Here is a 21067-nt window from a genome sequence, read left to right on the forward strand (position 1 = left end):
TAGCTAGACCTAATACCAAAGTGTATAGCGAAAAGAACTTATATACTCTGCGAACGAGTTTTCCAAACAGGTGCAACCATTAAGTTACTTAAGTATAAAGAGCTAATAAGCTTCATTTCGGCAATGAAAACATTACTTAAATTAAGGGGATATTAAATCCCACATAGTTTTAAAACCGAATAAGAAACTCAAAGATTAGAATCAGAGAGTTTCTTGCCGAATATAGTAAACTATAAAGTATCGGCGACACTAGCGTGTCGCCGATACTTTATAGTTTACTCTATTCGATGAAGCTTATTAGCTCTTTATACTTAAGTAACTTAATGGTTGCACCTGTTTGACAAACTCGTTCGCAGAGTATATAAGTTCTTTTCGCTATACACTTTGGTATTAGGTCTAGCTACTCACTGATGAAGCCTCAAAAAAGGCTGAAACCGGTCTGGGTAGTGACCTCCCTCCATAATGTAATAACAGCATACATTTCCTAGGAAATGTGTTTTTACATTATGGAAAATACCCAAGAATAGCGATCTGAACTTCCCCCACCTTTGCAACGAGTCGTCCGATATTGTACTACGTACTAGGATCACTTGCATTGGCTAACGCTAGTGTCGCCGATACTTTATAGTTTACTATATTCGGCAAGAAACTCTCTGATTCTAATCTTTGAGTTTCTTATTCGGTTTTAAAACTATGTGTGGGATTTAATATCCCCTTAATTTAAGTAATGTTTTCATTGCCGAAATGAAGCTTATTAGCTCTTTATACTTAAGTATACTGAACTCTGTTTAAACAAATAAGCAAAATTTCTATAAGTACTTACTTCTCATTCAGCTCTTACTAGCAATTCGTTTATACCCCTTGCCTGTGTTCTGCTCTCAAATTGATTTTTGCCTACATTGAAATAAAGACGAAAAAATCATTTTTATAATTTACTAGAAAGAAAATAGAAACTTTTGGAAGATCTCTTTATTGATCTCTCTCTAGTATCTATTAGAACTCCTTAAGATTTTTAATGGCAACCTTCAAGAATAAATATTTCTAAGAAGGACATGCCTATACCCATCATCTTTAGTTTATTCTCTTGTGCAGTTGCATTATTGACGTCGGTGATAATGCCTGGCATGATATCGGGAAGGTATACGAAGATCTGAACTTCAAGAATAAATATTCTTGAAGTTCAGATCTGAAATTCATGGATGTTTGACGTGCACTTGATATTGGAAGAAAGCTGTATATAGGAGGATGGTGCATTCCCTGCATATAGGGAAACTAGAGTTTGATGGGGGGGGATGTCAAGTTGCAGGGATGGCCGGATGAGAGATGGTATGTCATGAAGTGAAGCAGTATGAAAACTGGAGACTAATGGTAATACATAACTTTTTCTGTATACAGGCTTTTCAGGATATAGGAAATACTTTTGTGACATGGTGGACTTGTCCTCTCTGAAGATTATTGGTATCAGTGAGATATAGTTGACAGACGATTTTTGGTCAGGAATAGGAGGAAGTATAATATTTCTGCAAGGTGGTGAAGAATTGTTCATCTGACGAATTGTCTTGTTACGAATAAAGAAGTAGAAGAGAGGCGGGATTGATTTTGGAGAGTGGAGGGTTCGCGGACTAAGTATTAAGTGGAATATTGCTATAGACCAGAGAACGTACAGGTGATGAGAGGAAAATATTTAGGAAAATTAACTTGACAAGTGCGAACATAGTGATCATTATGGAAGATTTCAACTATGATAATATAGATGAAACAGCATAGCGATAAGAGTATTCAATTTCTAGAATATTGGATTCGGTCATAGCATCAGAGGATTTGATTGTTGCGTCATGTATTCTTGACGTATGAGTACATAAGCATGTGAAAACGTTATCTAAAGTAGGCCTGCGATTAGCCTCTCGACTTCGTAAAGGTCCTGAATAATCACAGTAATTTGAAAATATGTATGTAATTTAATAATCAAACGTCTATTAATGAGGATTTAAAAACAAAAAAAACCAAGCATATCAATAAATGGTAATAATAATTTCTATAAAAGCATTCAACTAAAATCGAAAAGCAAAACGTGGCTGAACTTGTTTTAAATTATGGCCGAGACAACTAAGGCTATGATTATATCTGTAAATCGCGTGTATTATTCAAGCTAGTTTGGTGTTTTTAGATTTTTTTTTTAAACAAAAATCACGTCTCTAACTGCTTAAACCATTTATTTTATTTTATATAATTTTTTAACAAAAATAAACGCACGTTGGGATCTGCGTTTTAGGATATCCCGACATCCGTTTAAAGGGAAGCGATTAATGATTAGTATTGGGATGAGCGATTGACAAATACATCTCACACGTGATAAATCCAAATACATATATGGATTTCTTTTGACATTTATTATTTTATTAATGCAATGTACTATTTTTCCCTAATGACATTTATTTGTAAATTTTAATTCGTATTATAACTAAAAGGTATAGCTGCGTTTTGTTTTTTGCCAAGTAAATTGTGAAGTAAATATACTTGACAATTTCAAATATTTTCTGTCTAGCTTGTGATTCATTCATCTAGTAATGGAACATAAATGGAACAGATATTCATTCATCTAATAATGGAACATAATATTTGTTTATAGACGTATTTATTTTACTATTCAGTTCCATTTTGTGACTTGCGATGACTCTTCTGGTCAATCAGTTTCGTATCGCTTGTTATTTGTGTTATGTTATCCTCTGTTTTAGATGGGACTCTTTCCGCTCATTTATCCAGCAGCTCTATTTATATATAATTTAATTTGTTTAAAAGAATTTTATTCAAATCTTATAATTTTCGGAAGTTATTTTGACATACTGTCTCGTCTTTGTTTGGGTCTCCGGTTTTCAGTTTAGAAGTTTAATTTAAAGAAATAAGATCTTATCTAATGAGAGCTACTTCTCGAAAAATTGCTGTCTTTTTTTATCATTCCATCTCCTTACATCTTCAAATAGCGTGAAGTTGGAAGAAACCATCACTAGTAGAAAGTGTATAGGGCTGATTAAAGCTCATAGAATTCTTCGCAAAAGTTTTTTTAAGACTTTTGTGACAGTTGAAAAAAACCAAAACGTGATTACTGTCGTTGATTAGTAGCTATGCCATTGTCAAATGTTGCTGCCATGCACGGCGTCTTATAAATTAAGCTCCCATTCTAGCTGATCGCTGTTTTGTTGTTAAATATTTTAATTCTGTAGGTAGCAATATAACAAAGTACTGTGTATATCTGTTATTCGAGAACGTTTGAAATTGAGCGAATGGCTAGCATTGAGGACATGCCTGTTTAATAAATTGAGAGAAAGAAGGGGTAGCTTCGGATTAATAACGTTTCGGAAAATAACATTTCGAATACGAAATGATATTTTCATAATTATCGATAAATAATTTTTTGAGTATGCCAGAACAATTTTGTTTACGAAAACTTCCAAAAAGTCCAGGGAGAGTTCGACATGTAGCATGCAAAGCAGCAGTTGGAACATAAGTTAGATCAGTCAGTATGGCCACGCGATAGGAATGAAAAAAAAATCATGAATTTTATGAAAATATCATTTCGAATACGAAATGATATTTTCATAATTATCGATAAATAATTTTTTGAGTATGCCAGAACAATTTTGTTTACGAAAACTTCCAAAAAGTCCAGGGAGAGTTCGACATGTAGCATGCAAAGCAGCAGTTGGAACATAAGTTAGATCAGTCAGTATGGCCACGCGATAGGAATGAAAAAAAAAAAAAAACTTTGAGTAGCGCTAGTTATGTATCTTGAATTAAAACTTAAAATAAAACTATAATATATATCGATTTAATAACGCTTGACGTTTCTCAAGAATATATACACGATTAGATTCGATCTTACACTATAATTGGCCATCCAGTCTTTGAATTCATGCTGATTTGTTTGAATTTTGATATGTTTGATTTGTTCGAGTTACTGTATTTAAAGTTAATCGCATCCAAGTCTTCTGTGCTTTTGTTTGTGAAGTAAGGTAACAGTAGTAGTAGATCTTTGAGCCGTAAAAATAATTTCATTCAGAACTGATTTCCATATTCTACTCAAGTTCATTATTATTAACATTTCTCGACCTCGGTACTTTTGACAATTCTTTATGTATCCTTTTGTGTATCTTATGCAATAACTACCATTTATTTTTATGTCTATGGAAGGTGAGGCATCGTTTACTGCCTTATGTATTTCGCAATATTTTCCATAGACTTGTGGACAAATTAAATGTTATTTAAGCACTTTCGTATGCGAGAAGAGTTGAGTGAAGATCGAAAGGATTGTGAATATATTTTATCCTCATTTAAAAAGCAATGAAAATTAATATCACGTTGTTACCATGAATACGGGACTGGAAAGTTTCATGTTTTCTTTAATATTCAAGAGTTTCTATGCTTTTTAAAAACTGGGATTGACTGTAGGTGTATAATTTACTGCAAAATTAAATCGTCTTCGTTTTTTGAAGAAAATTTTTTTCCCAAGAATGTCTTAGCTTACTTCATAATTGACACAAGTGTTTATTTAGTCTCCGGTCTCCTTTTCACTGTTTATCGGGACAAAAAAAGTTTAATGCTCATTTAAGATGTGCTCTGAACTCAGAACTAATGGAATAAAATATTTGCTTAAGCTGCATCAGATGCTCAAAATGAACGTCAGTTCATGGAATTTTTCATTCTTACTTCATAAGGTAAAGCAAGTATTACTATAACTTGAGCGATGTCTTAAACAGCGAAAGAAGTGTCCTGTTTTCTGCGTCATTTATTGGAAAAAGAGAGATCGTCCTGGAGAATTAACTTCAGCAGTGTTGAATGAATGAAAATCTTAAAGACGAATTTGTGCACAAAAGTGTATGCGGATCTCAGAGCAGTGGTGGGATTTTTACACTTTGTGATATTTATTTAAAAAAATAAAACGGAAGATAGAAGTCACACCATTAAGAAAAACTACTATTTTTCAGGATTGTTCAGTGTGAGCATCGTTGTTGAGTACTGTAGAGGTCTTAACAGCGATTTCTTTCCATGGATTGCTTTCACCGAATACAATCTCCTGTATGCAAGTGAAAACTATTGACAGTAGTTTCACACACATTAAATTGTCATCGAAACGTCTCTGGATAAGGATCAGAAACCTGGATTCATAAATCACAAAATACATCCCTGCTGTGAGTCAGTATAAGGAAATAGTCTTGGTGACCGATGTTGGAGTCACGTCAGCTCTTGCGGATGACATAGAAACATTCCTTGTTGTTCTTAAATGTGCTGATTTTTATTTCTGTAAGTATTTTTTGTTTCAGGATAAAGATAATTTGCAATATCGTGTATAATCAAAGTCGTTCTCCTCACTCGAAACTTTCAACGAAAGTATGAAAAAAAAAAAAATATATATATATATGAAGGCTTGTGTAACTGTATAAGCCACAGTGCTCGCTGTTATTTTACATTAAAGAGAGAGTTTGGGAAATTGACTATACACAGAACAATTCTCTATATATAGTCCTAGAACAAATCTGTTCTAAATTGTAGTAGTTTTATTTCACATCATGATACAGCTAAGAAACTGTTTCTTGCAAAAATTTTACATCGTGCCCGGATTGTGCATATTTTCTTTCTAAAAGATGGTTTTCCCGTAAGATTTGAAGAATTCCAGCTTTGTTTCATTCGATTTATTGCGTGATAAATAACATTCAGATACAGTTCTTAAAGACTCATCCATAAAACACGCCTTGGAAGTTCTTTTGCGTGACTACGCAAACATCGAGATTAAGTTGCTTCAGAGTGTCTTTAGACCTGTTCGTGTTAGTTTTACTGATAACCACACAGTCTAATCGCCAGTGGGCTTAGCTTAAATATTGTCTGCAAAATTTTTTGACATATGAATTGCCAGGGGATTTTTAAATATCTACCCACCCAAAATGATTTGTGAATGAATCCCCCCCCCCCCCTTGTATATGCAGATGCATGTTAAAATAGAAAATGCTAATTGTATATAATTGGACAAGACAGAGGACAAGAGCACTTTATTAATCAATCTCATCGAAAATTATGTCAAATTAGCATAAAGAAAACCGGCATTTTCTTTATAAAAAGCTGTACTCGTTTTTTCTACTTATCTCAAAAATAGCGACTTATACAGGGTGTTCGGGATAAATTTGACATATTTATAATTAATTATATTTTTCCGTAAGTTACATGTATTAACACAAACTTCTCTTCATTTAAAAGTTTGGACCCTTCTTCATTCATATACAAGATGTCAGAAAGGATGGATAGCTGGAACCCACCTGAATCATGGAAGAGAATAACTTGTATCATGATGATTCGTGCCCGCCATCAAAATAAGGATATTACGACTGCTGCCCAATGCTCCCTGAATACAGTAAAAACAATCAGGCATGAACTAGAGACTTGCAATGGTGACTACGAGGATGTAGCAAGAAGAAAGATACCTAGCAGACGATCTGATTGCGTTCGTACAGCAGAATTCCTCGCAAATCTGCAGGAACAGGTGTTGAAGAACCCTGGCATTGGAATTCGGGCTTTGTTCGTGGAGTTGCTAACTGTAGTCAAGCCCTGGATAACAAGGGTAGCCAATGGTAGGCCGTATGTATGGCAGCAGGATTCGACCCCTTGCCACACCTCTGGGAAAAGTCAAAAATGGTTGTCTGAAAATTTCTACGACTTCACCAGTCCAAATGTTTGGCCTCCAAACTCCCCAGACCTTAACCCCATGGATTATTTTGTATGGGGCGCAGTTGAAAAAGACACCAATCGCACTTCCAGTAATACAAAAGCCCAGTTAATGGATAAAATTAAAACAGTTTTTGCGGCCCTTCCCAGGGAGACTGTAGCATCAGCTTGTTCGAGGTTCCGAAGCAGAATTGAAGCTGTGATCGATGCTAATGGTGGTTATTTTGAGTAAATCTTGTTGATAGTATTGTAATTAACTCTGCCTGTAATGTTTTTTTGTCAATTCATTAAATTTAATAGATACAAAGAAGATTTTCTTTTTCCTTACGAAACTGTCAAATTTATCCCGAACACCCTGTATATGAATCAACCACTGTTGTTGGCCTCCGCTTCAGATAGATACTCCATTCGGATTTGCTCAAAAGAATATGTACTATGAAAATCTTAAAAAAAAAAAAAAACTAGGGAATTAACATAGACGCTTACACTTTTCCCATCGATTTGAATTATTTTCAGTAGTTACTTGATTGCAGTGTCTCATGTTTTGTTATGGATTTCTGTGTTCCGAAAATGCCGGTTTATGGTTCAACCAGTGATAATGAATAATATAACCAACGTCTTAGTCTTACCGCATTATTCATTAAAAAAAAAAAAAAGTGTGCTTGTAAATAGTATATTAACATCATTCATTATCACTGGTTGAACTTGTGTTCATTTTTTAAGCTCTAGATATTTTGCCATTAAAATGGTCAAGTTAAAGGGGGAGGAGTGGAATTCAGCAAGTCTTGAATTTAACACTGAAAACGATTACTACAGTGCAAACCTATGACAAAATGCTGCTTGGAACTCTATTGCATAAATTGGAGCAGGTAGGTTTGGATATGAAGCTGGTGATGTGGATAAAAGGATAGTTCGGATAGATATAAAATAGTGCATGAAGGAGAGTAGTCTTAGAGAATGCTTGCGAATAACGGTGTGCTACAGGGTTCTGTATTCAGGCAATTACTATTCAGTTTGTTCATTAATGATGTAGGAAATGATCTGAGTGATAATATTCGGTTATTTGCTTATGATGCATAACTGGATAGTGCAATAGTTTATAAGGATGTAGAAATCTTCCAGGATTTGTTTAAATGGACTGACTATGCGGACAAAGGAGAAAAGCTATCAGTTTAGTTATGCGTTTTGGAATTTAAAAAAAAAAATACAACCTATATATACTACAGCGATGGAACTTGAGTACAGAAAGTTCATGAAGCTAGGGATTTCGGAATGTGAGTTGAAGTTCCAGAGGGCTTGTTGCCAAAAGTAGCTGAAATAGCTCATACGATTAACTGATTACTGAAAATGCTGACAAGCAGAAATAAGCAGATTATTACACCTTTTTATAAGACTGATAAGCCCCCCCCCCCCGTCTGCAGCTAGTGTGCATATTTAACCACCTGGAGATGAGATAGGGTAGGAAGGATCCAGAGGCAAGTGACCATGATGGTGCCCATCTATGGAATGTATTCTTTATGTGAATAGATTAAAAATTTGTGGAGTCACAAAAATTGGTTGATAGGAGGAAAATGTTTGGGATTTATAGACATGAGTTAACTCGTGGTATTTTTAACTCTGTTAAAAATCGCACGAGTTTTAGAATTTATGAACGTACATTTCGAGGGATAATATTCGGCCATTTCCCATTTTGATTTGGTTTCTTAATTTTGCGAAGAATTTACATTTAACATGTGACTTTTAAGCCACGTGATTTTTAATCGATTATACTCTCCTGCTGTCCTCTAACAATTCATATTATGGTGGAGTTGCTGCAACTCACACATGATCACTGTAGAAATAATAATTAATACGAAATTTTATGCGATTAGAAAAATCAAAAAATCAATTCCTGCTTTATTTTCACATCGTTCGAATATTTTAATTTACTGTTCTTAAATGAGTTTCCCCCCCCCCTCCAGTTATGTTGACAAATATATAGAATCATGTAGGTATCGCGTAGTTGTATATCTCAGTATATTGCTTTCACAAAATGCATAAGTGACTATTAAATTTTTGTCCGTCCGTCCATTCTACCCATATGCATATAATAACTCATCTTTGATCAAACTAAATTTAATGAAATTTGCTATTAGAATCTAGACTAAAATTTGTCGAGTAATCTCAGTATTGGCTTAAATGAGACTATTTGCAGGTTGATAACCATACCGAACAATGCAAAATTTTGTTTCGCCACAAATGCCTATTTGTTCTATATACGAGAATACCAATACCAAACGCATCTTCCTGTGATATTCTCAAATTCTTTCCATGCTACTTGTGTTTAAATTTAATTTTGAAATTAAAATCTGAACATTTCAGATTCAATTCGCTGTTTATTGATTTTTGTCCGTATTATTTGAGGAATGGTTTATTGAGTAATTTCTGTATTGCGTTAATAAGTTGATAGTATTGCGATAAGTTCGCAATACTATCAAGTATTGCGAACTTATCGAAAGCTAATTATTAAAGGCGACTAGTCGAGTTCTGCAATACTGATTTCCAGGTTAGCCTGCAGTTCTGTGCTGCGGAGTGAAAGCGATGAATCTCCAGCTGTTCGTCGCTGTGGAGTTCGTTATCATTCTTCATGCTGAGCAGTCACATGATAACGTGCTGAGCTTTTCCGGAGCATCAGCTGCTGCTTCCTCTTTGTATTATGTTTCACTGCCGCAAATGTTATCATATCCCGCAAATGAGTCAAATGCCTATCTAAGCATCGCTGTTTCCATGTTTCAGATATTGACAATATCAACCCTAGTAGCTTGTTATTACAGAACTCCAAAATGGCGTGTACAAACTTAGATTAATTAGAAAATGTCAGTGGGTTTAAGTATTCCACAAGCAAGCCAATAGTATTATATTAAAGCATATATTATTTTAGACTGGAAATGCAGTCCTATCCAGATTGTGTTAGGTAATGGACTTACCTCTTTCTATTGAGACAAGGTGTGTTTTTATTATGTGAAATTTTTCTGCCTTGTGTTTTTTATTTTTTATTATATTTACAAAGGGATACATTTAAATTAGACATAAGCTTATACGTATTAGAAGCCAACTTAAACTAGTTCAGACATGTATGTACAGGAATTTGATCAGAGAGTACTTATAAACTGTAATGATAGTTTAGAATAAATGTTTAAATTTAGAAATGAACTGATGTTGTAATAGTGAATTAGCTGAGGTGTAGGCTGTTGAATGACATTGTTGGTCACGTCCTCCTTGTGTACTGTGCTATTATTTTCCCTTTGTATTTATTTGTGTGACATCTTAATATATTTTATGTCAGATGTTTTAATATTCTGTGAACGGTTTGCCTGTTTTGCATTAGGTATTTCCTCGTGAATGTTCATATGCTCATTAAGATTGAGTTGCATCCCATATCAGAATGCCAGTAATATAGTCTGTCTCTGATCAGGTATACACGCCTTTTGAAATAATATGCGGTAACTTTTTCTTGGCAGCAACGAGTGCGCTCAGCTGACTCTAGAAGTATACATCCTGCACCATTGCTGGAGACAATCCCCCGAGTATATTGCTGTGTGTAGCCGAACACTGAGCTATCTGGCATAACACTTGACCTTATTCTTCGAGTTATTTATGAATGGACGTGCTCAAGTGTTGTGCTTGGCCATCCTTTGTGTGTTCTTGTACAACTGGCTGCGCTAACATAGTTTGACAGATGTTTTAATATTTTGTGACAGAAAGTTACCTTACTATATACACCCAGATAAATATTAGCTACTGACCGATTTTACAGATTAAAAATACTTGCATTCCAAACGTAATTCTAGGTGCAGTATTAAGTTTTCCTTTATTCTAGATCAATGCTCGTATTCCCCCCCCCCCCCACTTCTGGTGGATTCACTTCTAGTCACTTTTTTGCTGACGACACACCAGTTTCCAGGTTAACAATCCTCTTTGATATATTCTCATAATACGATTGCATTTTCAGCTGCCTGGGTGATCGAATGCCTACCAAACAAGAGCCAGCACTCATACCTGTTTGGAAGTTGTACATCTCTCCTGAGTGATGTTATTAATATTTTTTTAATATCACATGCGAAATATATCGCAAGAAACTGTGACACAGACATTATTAGGAATGATTTCAGAACAAGCATGCATGAAACAGTATCTCATCGGTTTGAACAAATCTTTGCTTCTATGTGTATTCTGCCAAACAAATTTATCAAATACGCTTGGTAAATTATATACGAGGGGGGAGTCTGAAAAGTTCTCGGTCCAACAATGAAAAAACGAATTTATAATTTCAAAATTATTTTTATTTTTCAACATAATCTTCCTTAACACTAATACATTTATTCCAGCGATGCTTCAGCGCCATTATCCCGTCCTTGTAGTGGTTCTAGTCTGGTTAAAAGATCGGAATAATATTCCCCGGTTATTGTTTTACCCTTTTCAAGATAATTAATAAACAAAATGCCTTGAGCATCCCAAAACACCGATGCCATGACCTTTCCTGCTGATGGAACCGACTTTGTCTTCTTTAGCGCTGAACAACCAGCTTCTGTCCACTGTTTTGACTGCTATTTGGATTCTGATGTGTAGTGGTGAATCCAAGTCTCATCCATAGTAATAAATCGACGCACAAAATCAGTTTTATTCTTGTTAAAACGCTCCAAGCAGTGTTCAGAGATTTTAATGCTAGTGCGTTTTTGTTCTGCTGTGAGGAAACGCGGCACCCATCTTGCGCAAAGCTTTTTCATTTGCAATTCTTAATGCAAAATATATCCTACATGTTCTTCATGTATTATTAATTTCATTATAAAAGAAATTTAGTTATGATCATTATTATTCACCGAATACTTCACTAGCACCGGATATGTAGGCGAATATATCTTTCCACATGTGAGTTTGTCGGAGTTTTCGAAAATATAATTGAAAGTGAAATTCGTTTGTTCCTTGCAAAAATATCTTATAAGTTAAGTTCGTTTAGAAATGCAAATCAGAGCGCATGAATATTAACGGTAAGTTTCGTAAATTGTTTCGTACTAATACACTGGTGTCCAGAATCTAATGTTTTTTTCCTTAGCTTCTGAACATATGAAATGTCATAAGAGCTGTTATAACCAAAAATGTCTTCATGTTCCGTGGTAGAGCGAGGGAGATCTCTTCGCAAACGTCTGGATCGCATTCCATTGGTTTCGATATGCTGCTCAGAGCGTGGATACAACGCTATATGAGATTCCAATCTCTCTGGCAATATCTAATTCTGCGGCCTTCAAGCATTCGAATGCTTCTTCCTACGTGAAATCATCTAGATGATATATTTGAGACATTACAAGACATCCGTTTGCAACTGTATTCTTTCACGAAAAGAGCTTCCTTCAAACGCAAATCGCTTAGCGGAGACCTTTGCCTTTTATCTTGCTGAGTGTTACCACGAAAATTTGAATGTGTACTCGATTTCTGCTCGAAATCGTCAGTTATACAAATTGCCACAAGCTGATTCGTTTGACAGCTGACAGAAAGAAATGGCAAAAATTCGTCTTTGAGGAACTCAACCCGCCATGAGCGGAAGAGAAGAAGAATCTTCAGAGATCGTAATCGTCCTTCGGTTTTTTACACCATTATAGTTGTCTCCAAAATCATTATATCCTAACTCTATTACTTGATAAAGTTGATGATTCCAATGAATGTATGCCAGAGTTCCAGTGCATCTATTGAACGATTTGCTTCCAATCTACGGTACCGAAATAACGTATTCTAGTGTTTGTAATACTTTTCAAGAGCGTTTATATAAAATTGTCATTTGTAGCCTTCATAGCAGTGCAATGTGATTATTCATATATTGTGCAAATGGCGATCATTATGGGAACATTTAATACTCATCCCTTTTCCTCAGAGGAATAATGATATTTGATTGAAGATCCTCATCTTTTATTATTTGATAATTACGATTACTTATTTGAAAAAATCCGAGATAAACATAACCGAGATTTAAGCTATCCTCTTAATCTGGGAAATTTTATCTTTTTGGATTTACCTGATGTTGAGTTATGAAGAAATCATAGCCATACACAAGAAACAGTAAACCTTGGAAAGTAAACAAAACTAGTTTTAATTTGTTGTTAAACCATGTAAGGGCGGCTATTGATTTTTGAAACATTTACATTTTCTCTTTTTTTGCTTTGTTGACTTGGCCATGTATTACTGTTTTTTTTTTTTTTTACTTCAGATTTTAAACTGATATTTTCACGTCCTATTTTTGTTGATATATAAGCAATGAATTTCGTTGCCCGTTTTAATAATTTTGAAGTGCATATATTATTATCATGGCATTCCTTTTTAAAACTTAATACAGTATTTATCGATATTTTCTATTCTGTTGGATAGCAGTAATCACCTAATATAGTGCTCCAGTTATCACACATCTATATGTATCTAATTTTACGCGCACTCTCCTTTTTCTGCTTGTAGGTGAAAAAAAAGGTCAATATTTCTTAAGCTAAATTTTTTTTTATTAATTTTCATATCTTGTATCTCATCTAAACTAAGTGAAAGTGATTCTATTTTACAAAGTGCGAGAAACATGATTGTCTTTGTAGTTAACACGAACAAAAAAAAAATATTCTTTAGAAAAATCTTTTTTCTTTGGTCTTTCACGTACCGTATGAGTCGTGGCTACTTCTATTTCGACAAGTTTCTGCGTGGTCTGTCACTAAAAGATAATTTTATTTTCTTTGACATCTGGGGAAAAGCTGGCTGAAAGGGTAGCAGTGGACTTGAATACTAACAACTGCAAGTAAGCGAATTTCTTTCTTCCTGTGGACTGTATACTCGAAGTTTTCGTGCTCTAAGCTTTTTCGTCGTGTAATAGCATTCCGAAGCTCTTCAAACCACGAACGGATCACTCATTAAGTGAGAGAGATCTTTCACTTTTCATATGGCTGTACTCTTTCTCAACTTATCTGTGCGCCGTTGTTAAGGCATAACGTTTTGTAGGAAAAAAAAAGAAGTTGGATAAGTTGATGACCTAGTATGCTCCACTAAATTTCTCTTATGTAGAGCTTCATATCTAGATTCGGAGATCACGAAACGCTTCAACTGCACTCACGTAGGAACAGTATCGTTTCTTTCATGTCAAGTTGGTCTGAAAGCAGTCAATAACCTTCCTTCCGTCCTTCCATTTGGTTGAGGGGAGGGTCAAAATATTTTCACAAGAAATTACAATTCTCTCAGAATTCGAACATTCAAAATTCTGTTGCTTATAGATTTGATTTAGAATAAACATATTGGGATATCGATCAGAGATATGCACTACTTTCAAAAATATATAATAGAATTCGGTTCTTCCACACAGAAATTAAAATAAGACAAATATTCCTTCCTTGCAAATATTTGTGTTGGTTTTTTGCTTATGTTGCGAAACAAAGTTTTTGCTTAATGCCACGCCTTTCATCAGAAACATTTGAATCTAGAACAGTTTTCGGCAGTAGGCATAATTTTTATTGATGGCTAATTGGTCATGAAAGGAGTAGAATCGAATCGACAAATTTATTAGTGATTCTGGGTACCAATTTTGTAATTGCACAAAATTACCAAATCGCATTATCAATTCGAATCGCTCTGTCCCCCTTACCCAAAGCCTAAATTATAGAGAACAAAAATCGGTTAAATGCCCCCTTTTTTTTCAATAAAAACGGAAAGTTAAACCCAACGCCTTTCCATTCCTCATAGGGGTAATACTTTATTAGATTATTATTTTTTTTAGTCGAATTTGGAAATCAGTCGGTAGTCCGCGTCAGCCCTTGGTCATAATCTCTCAGTAAGTTCAGACCAACTTTTAATCATCCTTTCCGTCTCTGCCTGTTCTTCGGGAAACTCTTCCTCACACCCTCTTCCCAACTATGATTACCAGTGATTCTATCAACATCAAGAGATTCCTTCCCTTTTTCTCCCTTAACTATTTATTCTTCTCTTCCCCATTGCATTGATGTATTATATATATCTTGCATCTCTTGTGATCGATCTTTTTTTTTTTTTTAGACTGTTTATAAATGCTAGCAACGGAACATATATAAACACGCCACAAACAACTGCTGCTACTTGTGTTCCTAAATCTAACTGATATTGCGTAAAATATCGTGAATTCTATGCTTTCAGTTAAGTAGTCGGTTATAAATCTTTCCATTCACTACGGAATTAATTCGGATTAGAATCTAATTGTATTGCCGATAGAACGATCAAAATGAAATAAAAAATTGAATCCTATAACTCTGGGCTGTCCAAAGCACTGTCCACGGGCTGCATACGGCCCGCGGTGTGATTTTGTGCGGCCCGACTGTGGATTTTGATTTTCACTAGCGAAAAAATAAAATAATTTGAATCGAATGCGTATTAGATATTTTAATTCTATCACTAATCTATAATCTTGATGTTGATACTTTTATTTCGTGTTTTTACATCACTATATACCTACGTATTTTTCAAATACGTGGGTATATAGTGATGTGTCAAAGAAGCGTTCTTACACTGGTTTGTTCCGACGCGCATTGGGCGCTCACGGGGAACGTGAGCGGGCGATTATTGCGCAATTAGTGTTGTTCGTTTGTTCAGCTTTCGAGGTTGTGTCGCTGCTGCTCACCAAATTACTAGATACTCATTGTGGTGCGGCCCTCGGATTACCTAAGATTGGATAGCCCTGGTGAGGGGGGGAGCCAAATATTTAGTGGGGGGGGGAGCCAAATACTGAGGAAAGCATAAGGTAGGTTGCATTATGAAGCGATTACTTTGACATTATTTTAATTAGCATGTATTATTATGGTATTGTTCGATTTCACAAAACAGCTTCGGATGAGAAAGTGATTCTAAATTGTTAGAAAATTAGTAGATTCTAAGCAGCGTGAAAAAATAACTGATTTTAAATTTGTTCGAACGATGCGGATTGTAGAGGTATCTGTGTAGAAATGTTAGGATGAATTTATCGTTTGGCAGTGTAAGAAACAATTACATCCCAAGTTTTAGGAAGCATAGAGAAACCACTCCCGCAACTACCCTCTGACACACTTCACATTTTAATCGAATTTGTTCGAATTTTGAATTTTCAAAAACTTGAGCAGTATCCTACTTAAGCGAATTGCTATATTCCACATTTTCTTGAGATCGGTGAAACAATGTATCCGATTCGCAGTGAATTGAAATTGTTTTTTAACGTTAATTCGATTGAATTGAAATTATGGGAACGATCAGAGCGTGGGGGGGGGGTTGACCTGTTCAGAAGTAACGTTCTTAATCCCCTCCTTCCCTTCAGAAACCTGCGAAAGAATTATTTCAAATTTGGTCGTAATCTATGAACAGATGTAACCTGTAGAGGTGTCTCTTGGCTTAAATCATTGCCGTGACATTTGATCCCATTTTATTATTATTATTATTAAATTCCCTCTAGCCAGATCCAGAGTTATTGCACTATATATTCTTGCACGTTTTACCCACTTGCAGTGCTGAAAATAGTCTGCTTTGAAGAAATTGTTGTAAGAATTGCGAATATCAAATTCCAGTAAAATCTGTACAGTCAGATTCCTGGAATAGCTTGTGACGGATTAATAGGAATTGTATAGGTAATACGCATTTTGCGATGAACAAGGTGAGCTACCGAACAAATCGTTCACTTCAGAAAGAAGCGCTCTATAAATCTGTCGTTAATAATAAAAAAAGTGCATCTTGAGTTTATAACTACGAATCAAGTAAAAAGGAGGAGAAAAAAAACACTATGGAGTGACGCACTTGCCGGTTATTACACGTCAATATTGTCAAAAATGTCATCTGTGTTGCTGGTAAAACACTGCTGCATAATGATCCAGCCAGCTGGGAACCCAAATTAAGTGGAAAATCATCCGTGTGTGTCTAGTACCTAAAATAAATGGATTCAAAATGAAGAATATTGTCAGATAAAAGCATCAGAGGACGTTAAACACTATTCTGGATAAAAACACAGGAACCAGTAATTTTTCAAATAGGAAGGTTAATATTGATTAGCAAGCATAGGTAGCAACCCCTTAATTTGGTCTTTAAACCCAGTATGACTACTGGTTTTCCTTATAGTTCTTTTCTCTGTTCATTAATTTGGGATTGAATTTTAAACATTACTTCCTTCAAGATTATATTTTATTTTTCAGACCAATATTGAATAATAAGATTAATTTGCTTAAGTAAGAGAACAAACGTATAAATTTAGAACACATTAAAATTCCTTTAAATTAAAGAAAAAGCCAGTTTCAAGCAAAAACAATAATGGTACGACCATTTGTTCTTAAAAGTGTGTGCTGAAATTAAGAACTTCTCGCTATATCTTAAACTTGCTAATCAGTTATCCAAAAAGTTGGAGTTACGTGAAGTGTAGAGTTCAATTTTCTTTTTTTAAAAAAATGTTTTCAGAAAACGTGAAAGTATCGTAATTGATTTCTTATATTACAATAACATCACCACTTAACTTAAATAAGGGATGCTTAGTGTTCAGTCTAAAGACGGGATAACTTTGTGCACAATATTGCAGTGAAACAAGAAGCAAAATAATTTCATAACTGAACTAAATATTTACACACCAAAGTTTCGCTAGCTCAAGCTATCATAATCTAAGCACTTGAAAGACATATGCCGCAAAGACTCTTAGTGTCTTTCATTGATCTTTATCCAACGGATAAGACTCGTAGACAACAAGAAAAGGTACGTGCTTTGATATCCTAGATACGGCATTTGCGCTTCTCTTGTCGATCTTCTGTAATTAATGCTTTTGGATTGACAAGAAGATAAGCAGACTCCGCCGAAATTTGTTTTTAGCAAATTATCAGTTCTGTTGTAGTTTTGAGAGCTCTGTAAAACTTGAGTTTAGAGCTCCTTTCAAGAAGTCTGCAGTTTGAAGTATGATTTGTTCAAGAACTTATCTTGAACAAATATCGGTTTTGTTTGAATTTAGAAATTTCATCTAAGGCGTTTTATGCTAATTCATTTTTGCATTCCAACTTGTGTGTGGGCGCGGACGTGCATTCTTTCGTTTCGACCATAGTTGTCTAATACGTTTTAAGCCTAGACAGAGGTTTTATCTCCCGAGACATATTAAAGAACGCCAAGATCTTTCATCCTTCAGTTTTTGTAGTATTCCCTGTTATTGTAATACTCGCTATTTTAGACACACAGGACGGATTAATATTGGCGAAGGGGGGGAAATATGGACAAGCCAAAAGTGGATTAGCACAAGCATGCTTGGATGAAGATAGCAACGTTATTGCACAAGTCATACTTCAAATCGGAATGGATGCAACTCAAACTAACAGAATCATGAAAATAGTAACAGGCTTGATTGTTTAATTTCAAACATTAAACACGGACTGTCAACAAGGTTAAGAGGAGGACATCATCCCAAACGCATTAAATACTTAAGATTGCTACGAGAAGTGCATTCTCACATCCAGTATGCGACTTTACTTTGCTCTCTAGATTAATTTTATTTGTTTAACCTGAGCTATTGAAAGGCCGGCGTGTAAATTTTTTAATCGGTTATTAAATTATTTCATTCTGTTTCGTGGTTTTTCTTTCAGCAAACTTCGACGTGCGTGATTCCTTGATTCACACACACACACACACACACACACACACACACACACACACACACACACACACACACACACACACACACACACACACACACACACGAGGGTGGCCTGAAAAGTTTTCGGCCTCGACCATAGATGGCAATACTATCGGTACATCTGCCTGATGCAAAAGTGTTGTCTGTATCCCTTGAAAAGGATAAAATTGAGTATCGTGCGGTTATAAAATTCTTTGTAAAAAAAGGTTTAATGCCAAAAGAAATTCATTCAAAGTTCATAAAAGTTTATGGGCACACATCTCCTTTGTTTTCGACAATTAAGAAATGGGCTGCCTAGTTTGCACGTGGCTGTACCAGTCTTGAAGATGATCCACGTGAAGGACGTCCAAAAAGTGTAACAACACCAGAAATCATTGATCAAGTGCACGATATGGTATTGAATGACTGGCGAGTCAAAGTGGGTGAAATTGCTGAGACGATAGGCATTTCAAAAGAACGTGTAGGATATATATTGCATGAAGCATTGCAAATGAAAAAGCTTAGCGCAATATTGGTGCTGCGCTTGCTCACAGTATATCAAAAACGCACTCGCATGAAAATCTCTGAACACTGCTTGGAGCGTTTTAACAAGAATAAAACTGATTTTGTGCGTCGATTTATTACTATGGACGAGACTTGGATTCACCATTACACACCAGAATCCAAACAGCAGTTAAAATAGTGGACAGAAGCCGGTTGTTCAGCGCTGAAGAAGACAAAAGTCGGTTCGATCAGCAAATAAGGTCATGGCATCGGCGTTTTGGGTTACTTTTGTTTAATTATCTTGAAAAGGGTAAAACAATAACCGGAGAATATTATTCTGATCTTTTAACCAGACTAAACGAAAAAATTCGTGAGAAAAGACCCGTTTACAGAAGGGAAAAAAAAACATCTTTCATCATTACAATGCACCTGCCCACAAAGGTGTTTTGGCAATGGGAAACTTAAGGGATCTGCACTATGAATTGTTGGAACAGCCACCCTATTCCCCCGATTTGGCTCCCTCTGATTTCTATCTCTTCCCAAAATTAACTCTTCCTCGCTGGTCAGCGTTTTTCTTCGAATCAAGAGATGATTGTAGCTGCAGAGGGGTATTTTGCAGATCTTACTGAGAACCACTACAAGGACGGGATAATGGCGCTGGAGCATAGCTGGAATAAATGTATTAGTCTTAAGGGTGATTATCTTGAAAAAGGGAGATTTATCTTGAAATTATTCGAATTTATAATTTCGAATAATTTCGAAATTATAAATTCGTTTTTTCATTGTTAGGCCCGAGACCTTTTCAGACCACCCTTGTGTATGTATTAAAAATAACAGCCTATTTTTCTACCCAATACAGGGTGAAGGCCATTCCCATTGTGGGAGATTTTGGGTCTACTACTCCCATGGTGAGCCAGTCCATATTGGGAGGACAATCATAAACATTCATGCCTACGCGGGATTCGGACCCGCAGCTTCTTGGCTGGAGAGCTGATATGCTAACCACTCACCAACCAGGCATATATATATATATATATATATGAAGCCTGTTTCAAAATCATGGCTGTAACCAGACGGGCGTTCATAAGCACTTTATTGAACTCCGAAAGATAGATCATTCGCTTGTAATCAACATCATTGACTATTACTGACCAGCAGGTTTCTTAAGTAGTTGCCTAGAACACGTGGTGGCGCATTGATCAAGTTGGCATATACGTTGTAAATGACGTTTACTTATATCTGCATAAAGGTTTCAAATTCAGCGGGTGGTGCGTGTGTAATGGATACTGTTGAGTTAGACATCATGATACTTTTGGATTTTGTTAACACTTTTGACAGAATGTAGCATGAAGACTGTTGCATGAATTGGAGAGTGTGGTATTGGATTATAAAATATTAGCGTGGATAAAAGGATAGTTGACTGACAGGTATCAAAAAATGGTATACAGGGGGTGTGAAACTGCAAAATTTGAGGTAATCAGTGGTGTAAGTCTACCACAGTAGAGAAAATACTGAAGACGTAAGAACAACATTTAAAAAACTTAGAACTGCTACTGAAAAAGTAGGATTACAAATCGACGAGGATAAAATTTAACAATTAAACGTAGGGGAAACTGACTGTTTTACCATTGATAACCTGAAATTTAAAAGTACAATTTCCTTTAAATATCTTTGGAACATCCATTACTCAAGATAATAAAATTAGTATAGAAATAAAAGCTAGAATAAATGCCTTCAATAAATCTTATCATTCACTGCATCATTTATTATCTTCCAAAATTCTATCAAACAGAGTAAAAACAGAAATATACAAGACAATCATTAGACCTATTGTTCCGTATGGAGCAGTAACCTGGAGAAAGATGCAAAAACGTTGCAGATCTTTGGAGATTAAATCCTCAGAAATGTCCATGGACCTCTAAGAGATAACAACTGAATGGGGAAAACGACACAACCAAGAACTATATGAAGTCTATAGATTCCCAGCTCTTGTTGATGAGATTCGAGCAAGCAGATTGAGATAGCTTGGACATGTGCAGAGAATGATGAAACAAGCATACAAGATGAAGCCCGACGGAAAGAGGGCCTCGAGATAGACCGCGAATTGGGAGAATAATACCCAGAAAAACTTACATGAGGTGGGAATTCAGAAAATGGAAAAGTTCAAGACCGAAAGGAATAGAAGAAGTTGGTGCATTCAGCTAAGAACCTTAGAGGTTCAGCTAG

The 21067-nt window shown here is 35.4% G+C and overlaps 1 protein-coding gene across 3 annotated transcripts in view; it reads left to right on the forward strand.

The window, feature by feature from the left end:
- Window positions 1-21067, forward strand: part of LOC150096712 (multiple PDZ domain protein-like) — a 1501001-nt gene that overhangs the window by 410807 nt on the left and 1069127 nt on the right. The gene's annotated exons all lie outside the window — the stretch shown is intronic.

Source organism: Typopeltis vanoorti, chromosome 18, assembly GCF_054136105.1.
Source record: "Typopeltis vanoorti isolate ZY-2024b chromosome 18, IOZ_Tvanoo_1.0, whole genome shotgun sequence".
Taxonomy (NCBI): Eukaryota; Metazoa; Arthropoda; class Arachnida; order Uropygi; family Thelyphonidae; genus Typopeltis; species Typopeltis vanoorti.